Genomic DNA, 8,628 nt, shown 5'->3' with positions numbered 1-8,628 from the left:
GGCTACTTGCCAAAAACACAACCAGTAACTTCATGTGAGTATCAAGATATAAAAGTAATGTAACGTGATAACTTTATTTTTCTTTTGGATTACCTCAATATCAAATGCAATGCAAATAAACACAGGAGAGAAGAAATATTAATATGATGTGTTTACTGAAATGTATAATATAATACCATAAAGCAGATTCAGGCAGTAGGTATAGATTCACAATGAAAGTATTATCCTACAGAACAGTACGGCTTCCAGAGAAGAGATACCATTTGATCATTTTACAACAACACTATATGCTCTTTTTAGGTTTTGAATAAGATTGTAATCCTAAATTTCCCTATTATTAAACAAAGTAAAACTAATCTGATTACATCTTTTCCTATGTATCTAAGGATTACACTTCCCTTTTTCTCTATACGATCTTGATTCGTGTTCGATGTAATCCATTACTGCCTAAGCCAATACAAGTCATCACTTTTGGAAAATTGTCTCAAGTTATAAATGATGCCTTCAATGTCTTTCACGTGGAGAAGACATCCCATTGGCCGAGGCGTTGCAACTTCCCTCAAGCGTCCTACATGAAAGAAAGATCACATGTTAGAAATGTATGCACAAACTATTCAGTACGACCCGTCTTAGTTTAAAGCCCAAGTGTGAGAGTGAACAGAGGCGGAGTCTGTTTGTTGGCTGCTGCTCCCCAAACCAACATCCTCCTCACAAGCATTGGCTGTTGGAATGTCATTATGCTCCACATGTGGAACAACAAAGGCTTCTTCAGGTGTGTCTTGTATCATAATGATATTGCTCTGATCAGCAGCAAGACTTTTTTCACCACTACCATGGTCTCCATCTGCAACCTCCTCCTCCTTGCTGTTAACAGTCGAACTAGGAGTGTCACTGACCTCGTCATTGCTACTCACCTGCTTCTCCTTCTAGGCTGTTGTTCTTTGGTGAAATACAAAATGGTGGGCACTGCAGTGTTTTTCAGGCATCTCCTTCTCTAATAAAAATAATAAACAAAAACACATAAAATAACTTGTTGAGGTCTGTAGATATTCAACTTTCTTTTGAATAATGTTGTTTTAAATGTAAGAGTGCATTATAAAAGACAATAGAGGGCCAACATGTTAACTATGCAGTTAATCCATTCAACAATTACGTGTTTCCAAGATTCAGATTCAAAGGATTTATGTCATAGCACATAGGCTACAGTGTGGGAATGGCAATGAAAATCATCTGTCCCGAGCTCCTCCAACAATGCAACATAGTTATATAAGACATAAAACAATCAAATAAATTCAAAATTAAATTAAGAATAATAAATTAGTGCAGGCAGAAATCTATATACACGTAAATATAATAAGACATATGCAAGAACAGAATGTAAAGATAAATATTTTTTTTACAGTGATAGCTGTTAAGATAAATAAGTTATAAGATGACAACAGATGAATGAATGTTGCTATTAAAATAATGTAAAAAAAGGTAATATAATTCATCTGTTTTTAACATAGAGTATGTGGGGGGAAATGGCAATTCTCTATCTATGATAAAGAGTCTTTGCATACATTGAAGAGAAATGTGATGGTTTGCAAAGAAATCGATTTCTATGTTTCTTTACTTAACTGGCAAAATCTTAATTTGGCCTTTAATCAAAAGAACATTACTCATCACTGATGTGCAAGCTGTGCCATAACAATTATTTAGAATTGTATGATGTATAACATGTATTTAATTAGTAACAACAATTTACACTCACAAATGGAACCAAGTTATTTTATTTTTTTAAAGGATCTGTACCCATGAGTCCGTGCTGAAGGGATGACTCTCAAAGTGTTGCACAGGCGAGAAGAAACGTTGGGGGTCCATGTATTCCTCCGGATATTCAGCACCCACTGGTCCAGCCTGTCTGGATCACCTAAAGGAAACCTTTATTCAAAAACACATGAAAACCGACCCAAAAACAACAGGAGGGTTAATGCCATATTCACTTAATAACGCATGAACAACTTTTACAAATATTTCTATATAGTCTGTGTTGGTAAATGTAATCTGGGTTGCACATTTCCTGCTGAAAGACATGCCTACCAAGTTACTGCGTGGCACTTTGGTTTTGATAAAACAGTGTAGTTCCACTATATAAGCGTTACATTCATAATCAAACGAGACAATATGCAACATAAATAGCTATTTGTTGTTATTCTTAATGCTTGTCATTCACACGTTAAGAAAAGAAAATAAGTACCGATACATAGCAGAACAATTGTGGCGATGTTCAGCTTCATAGAGAACCGCAGTGACGCGTCGTAAAACCCGGAAGTAAGTTAGCATTTTTAGCACTTCCGGTTCCTTCGTCAAAAAGCAATGCATTTTCTCCATAGGGTTTTGGAAAATAGCTCGAAATAAGGTCTGTGGTTGACACAAATTTAAGAGATAAATCACGTTTTGTTCTACGACATTAAATACATCAGCAGTGACCCCACTGGTGATTTTTGAAGAGTTTACGTGTCTGAAAAACGATGGTTGTTACCGAGTGGCTGAATAGGACTACAGAAATTGTCGAGGCCGTTGTACGTCATTACGCCTAACACGTAAACACTCCAGCTAAGTTTGTTTTCCCCTGTGTTCTGCTTGAAAGCAAGTACCTGCCTATCTTTAGTATCTGTATATCTATATCTGATCATTAGAATCTGTATTTTTGAAATTGTAATTTTTAACACCGTAGTTTTAGAAATTATAGAATAATTAATTGCCAGTGTTTTCCAATTTTACTCCGCAGTTCGTTTCGTTAGCTAACGTCAGCTAAAGCTAGCGCTACTAGTTAGCTACGCAATGGTTTGTTGCTTTGCTCCGGGTTGCAGCCACAGGTCTTCGCATGAAACGTGCTCGTTCTATCGTTTCCCGGCCAATGTTTTCCAAAGGAGAGTCTGGATTGGTGCCATGAGGTAAGCTGACGTTACATTTTTGTCCATGTCACGGTGAAATGTAAATGATGGGTAGTGTATTGCCGTTTAAGAGATGGCGCTGCTGAAAAGACCGCAACATAAGTAAAGATAATGAATACATCCTATTAAAACCTGTGTGGCTTATATGATAAGTCTAATTAGAACAAGCAGCATAACGTTTCACCATGTAACTAAAGATTGTAGTCAGGGAAATCAGTTTGACAGATTGAACTAATAACAAATCACCTCTGGCCGGCAAAGAACTCTCTGCTCCATAGCTTCTCTTGGACGTAACATCACATGTACATTTAACACTTATATTCAATTTAATATTCCATCCCTAACATACTTTTGTATATATAATAACTTATATTTTGTTTTTCTTGTTATGCTGCTGCAACACAAACATTTCCCCAATTGGGATCAATACAGTAATATCTTATCTTAATTAATTAAGAAATATAACTATTATAATTAGTGTAGCAGCTGAGCTGACACCTATTTTCAATATGGATTAATCTACCATTTATTTCTTTAGTTCAATTTTCATCTATAAAATGTCAAAATAGTGAAAATGTTCACGAGACAAAGTGCAAGGATATATCTTTAGATGTATTGTTTTAGCCTATGTACTGTATGTCTTAATGCTCTTATATGTGACGGTGTGACTTCCATGAAACTAATATTTTATATCTTCCCAACAGACGAGCTGACAGGAAGCCTAACACTCTAACAACCACAACATTGCAAAGGCGAGTAAATGTAAATTAAAAACGATTCACAATTTCTTCTTCTTTCTTGCAGTGAGGTGAAGCTGACCTTGCACTTGGTGCCAGTAAGGATGCTCCTCACGCAGGCTGAATGTTTCTCCCTCCTTACTGACACAGAAGCCCTTGATTTGCAATGCTTCACTAATTGTCATTTCCCTGGCTCCGTAGGGACACTTTACCTCCAGCACAGCGGAAGACCCTACCAGACCATCTGGAGATGCCCCCAACACTCCTGATTGGGAGAGCCACAAACCTGACTCATGGACCTGCACCTGGGTTGCAGTGGTGAATGCCCTGACGCCCTCACATTCATTCATAGTCCCCCACTGTACAGACAAAACACCATCAAGGGCCTGTTGTTGCCCTAGCACCCTGGCACTAAGGGAAGCAGTCACACGCTTTGACCTCAGGACTGCTCCAAAGTTGCTGGCAGTCAACCTTCCTTTCCTGAACAAATGCCAGTTTGGGTTGGTTCGCTGACCAGTGGCAGCCACCTGAATTGCCCTCTGTTAATTGCCTCACGTCCCTGATGCCCAACAGATTTGAGAATTTCAGGAACAGTAAGTGTTTCCAAGCTGTAGTGTTCCTCTTCTGGCTTGGGGGAGAGAAGCCAAGACATTCCTGAGAACCTGCCCCCGAGTCTGTCCCTCAGCCAGTCACGATCTTCGGAGGTGGGCTCTCTTGTCAGCGGGTTGAATGACTTATTGGTTGGAGGAAATAGCTCCTCCACTGAATGCGTACGTTTAGCTGCCGTTGGCTTCTTCCACTGACGGGGTGTCAGTGCAGCTGAAACTGTGGATGGCAAAGATGGCAAAGATTTCCATTCTCCACGTGGGCATTCACATTTTGTGGAGAGAACTCCCTCTTCTCCTGTAGATACCTGTGGTGGTGGGATTGTTTTATTATTTAAAATATATTTACATTTGTAATGCCTTCCCAATTATCCCTTGAATTGTTTATAGCCTACTGTATGTTTATTTCATGGATATTTCTGTGTTTTCTGGTGTGTAATATTTGTAATCTTGGGGCCTCTTCTCTTTAACATCTACATGCTACCACTGGCTCAGATAATGAAGAACAACAAAATAAGTTACCATAGCTATGCAGATGACACACACATTTACGTAACCATTTCACCAGGAGACTATGCTCCAATTCAAACACTGAGTAAGTGCATTGAACAAATCAATGACTGGATGGGTCAGAACTTTCTCCAATTAAACAAAGATAAAACTGAGGTAATGGTTTTTGGAGCCAAGGCAGAACGTTTAAAAGTTAGCGCTGAGCTTCAGTCTGCAATGTTCAAACCAACAGATAAAGCCAGAAATCTAGGTGTAGTCATGGACTCTGACCTGAGTTTCAACAGTCACATTAAAACAGTTACTAAATCAGCCTACTATCACCTAAAGAACATATCTAGGATTAAAAGACTAATGTCACAGCAGGATTTGGAAAAACTTGTCCCGTTATCTTCAGTAGACTGGACTACTGCAATGGTGTCTTCACAGGTCTCACTAAAACATCTATGAGGAAGCTGCAGCTGATTCAGAACGCCGCTGCTCGAGTCCTCACTGACACTAAGAAAGTGGATCACATCACTCCTGCTCTGAAGTCTTTACACTGGCTTCCTGTGTGTCAAAGAATAGCTTTCAAAATATTGGGGTTTGTTCAACTTTTAAAAGATGTTTGAATGGTGATATACACAGTGATAGATGTTAAGGACTAACGTTTATAATAAATACATCTGTATTGATTTTAAGATCTTTAGTTCATACAATCATATGTATTGGGATCATTTGTATTAATGTGGACCGGAGGGAGAGGGGGACGAGCAGAAGTTTCACTTTCCTTTTTTATTTCAATTCCAACTTTGGTCATGAAGAATATGTTTCTCTGTTGTCCACGTTCATAAAGCAAAGCAGCAGCATCAGAGCACGGTGCAGAGTCTCTAGATGAGTTTACAGAAGTCCCTCGTTCTTATTAAACATCCATGTTGTAGTCCTCTGTATAGAGAACTGTGGTTTCCATGGTTTCCCCACAGCAGCAGACGCACACAATGACGTCCGCTGGCGCATCATAAACACGTCGGATAGTGAAAGTGCATTCGGATTCTCTAAAGTACCGCAGTCTCTTCTCCTAAGTCCTTTTGAATTCTCCTATCCACTATCCCTTAACCCCGTGACGTTTCACTCAGAGGTCAAGGAATAGACGATAGGGTTAGAAATTAGGAGCTGATCTTTGGACTATTCGACTTCAGCCTCATTTCTCTAAATGCACACCGAGGACCGAGGATCGAGCGTCGAGGAGGCTCTCTGGAGGAGCTATAACCGAGGATACACTGATGGTTCCTCCACGGCTCCTCCGCGGATGCATTTCCGGGAACGGTGGAGGCGTGACACACGGCCGGACTTATCTCAGCCAATGACAGCTCTGCATGCATCCTCTGGATATTATTTTAGAAACTGCTCTCATCGCAACGCGATGTTTACAGTGATAACAGCTGTGAGGTGCAGAAAGCAGAGCAGTGTGTAAAATATATATCACTCAGTATAACAGGCCTACTCTCTTTATTTGCTTTAGTTTAGTAGATATCTACAAAGAGTCCATATTTTTCTAAAACCATTTAGTGCTTCACAATAAAATACACAACGGCTGTAGCCTGATTATGCTTTAGGAGCTGTAGGTGTGTGTGGTACAGTGTGTGTGTGTGTGTGTGTGTGTGTGTGTGTGTGTGTGTGTGTGTGTGTGTGTGTGTGTGTGTGTGTGTGTGTGTGTGTGTGTGTGTGTGTGTGTGTGTGTGTGTGTGTGTGTGTGTGTGTGTGTGTGTGTGTGTGTGTGTGTGTGTGTGTGTGTGTGTGTGTGTGTGGTACAGTGTGTAGGTGTGACCTGTACAGTGTGTAGGGGTGTGTGTGTGTGTGTGTGTGTGTGTGTGTGTGTGTGTGTGTGTGTGTGTGTGTGTGTGTGTGTGTGTGTGTGTGTGTGTGTGTGTGTGTGTGTGTGTGTGTGTGTGTGTGTGTGTGTGTGTGTGTGTGTGTGTGTGTGTGTGTGTGTGTGTGGTACAGTGTGTGCGCAGATGCGGCGGACAAACAGGTCTTAGTTGGTTTGGTGTCCTCTGCTTACTTTTAATACTTGCAAATACAACTTTTGGCCCGTAATTTCAATTCCCCATTTCAGCGACCAGAGAGAGGGGGGGGGGAGATATATCCAGTCTCTGATTGTGTTACGTTATTATGAGAGTGCTCTCATACTTTAAATTGCATATATTTATATAAATATATTTATATATGTGTGTGTGTCCGCATCTGTAGCCTGTTATTGTGTCATTATACCGCACTCTCAATGAATTCAAGGTAAATATGTGGGGGAACAATGTTCAGCTGATCTAACAGAGATTATAAAATATGACAAAACACTCGACAGCTGATGCAGCTGTTGCCACGTAATAATGAACGGACGTCGCTTTAATATGACCGCTCAGAGGAGAGGAGTTCTCATTTCTTTAAACGTCTGCTGCTTCCCCTCCTCTCTCCTCGGTCCTCCGCTCGCATCTCCTGTGGGCGGGTCTAAGTCTCGAGGAGGGGAGTCGAGGAGGGGAAATTTGAGTATTGAGAAGCCTCTCTAGTCTGTGTTGTTTTGTGCGGGGTCTGCTAAGCCCCCCCCCCCCCAAGCAACATCAGGGCCAAAAGTTTGAAAGCGAAAAAAACCGATCTGAAAGTGAAAACTATCTGAAGGTGAAGAGCAATGTGAAACCTGAAAAACAAGATTTGAAACTGAAAAAATAATTGTTTTGAATCTGAAAACGAAGAATCTGCAACTGAAAAAAATAAGGATTCAAATATCAAAATATGTATAAAAGGGACATCTGAAAATAAATATTTTATTCAAAAAAATTGCTGAACTGAATCAAAATAATATTCAACCTGAAAAATGATTTCAAATACTTATTTTTATTTTGAATAAATCATTGTATTTTTCAAAGTTCAAGATAAAAACTTGAACTTTCAAATAAATTGTATTTTTTTGAATGATCAAAATGTATGACCCTGAAATAGCTCCATACTATTTGCCTGTATATATTTTTTTCTGATGAGGATCTGAGAAGTGAAACGTCCAGGAAATAAAGTGACATCAAATGATTGACAGTCTGTGGGATTAATTGGTGATCAATTGAATCAGACCAATTACATTTAAATAACTAAAAGAATAAAAGTTAAAATACATTATGTTCAAAAAATATATATGAAAAAACATAACCAAATAATTGTTTTCAGCTTACTGGCTGTTGACAAAGTTCTCAGATCATTGGGTATTTTTTTCCAGAGAACATACATGACCAAACAAGTTCAGATCGACATAGAATGATTTCAGATTTAAGAAGTCCCATCCTGCTACAAACGCCTCTTCCAGTGCTCAGGAAACCATGCACTGAGGCAGATTGTAATTCTGAATTGATGAGGATGAAATGGTTTGTCTTTGGTAGAAAAGGGAAATGATAAGCTTCATGTTGGTTATTTGCAACTAGCTGAGAAGTGTGCAACTGTCTGGAAAATGTAATTCCTTCAACACACGCCTTACCTCGTCTTCCTCACATTTTCACTGCTTCCCCAGGGTTCCTTTTAATGGCTCTTTAGTTTTGGTCAGCTTGATAGTTTCTGGCAAAGCATTTGTGAAATTAACCACTGAAGCTTCACACAATGGCAACTTCGATAATGTACAATTTGAAAATTCATCAGTTAACATGCATTTGCGTGAAGATACTGTAGCTTCACTGAGGTGCATCTTTTATAACGTTGAGAAACAGGTTAGATAAAGAAATGCAAATACAATTATAAAATGCAACTTTTTTCTAATCTATTGTGAACTATTGAATTTCACTTTCTTGAGACGGGTAAGTGAAAGACAAGTTGAAAATATATATT

The sequence above is a fragment of the Pseudochaenichthys georgianus genome, chromosome 6 (genome assembly GCF_902827115.2).
Source record: "Pseudochaenichthys georgianus chromosome 6, fPseGeo1.2, whole genome shotgun sequence".
Taxonomy (NCBI): Eukaryota; Metazoa; Chordata; class Actinopteri; order Perciformes; family Channichthyidae; genus Pseudochaenichthys; species Pseudochaenichthys georgianus.
This window is presented reverse-complemented; position numbering follows the sequence as displayed.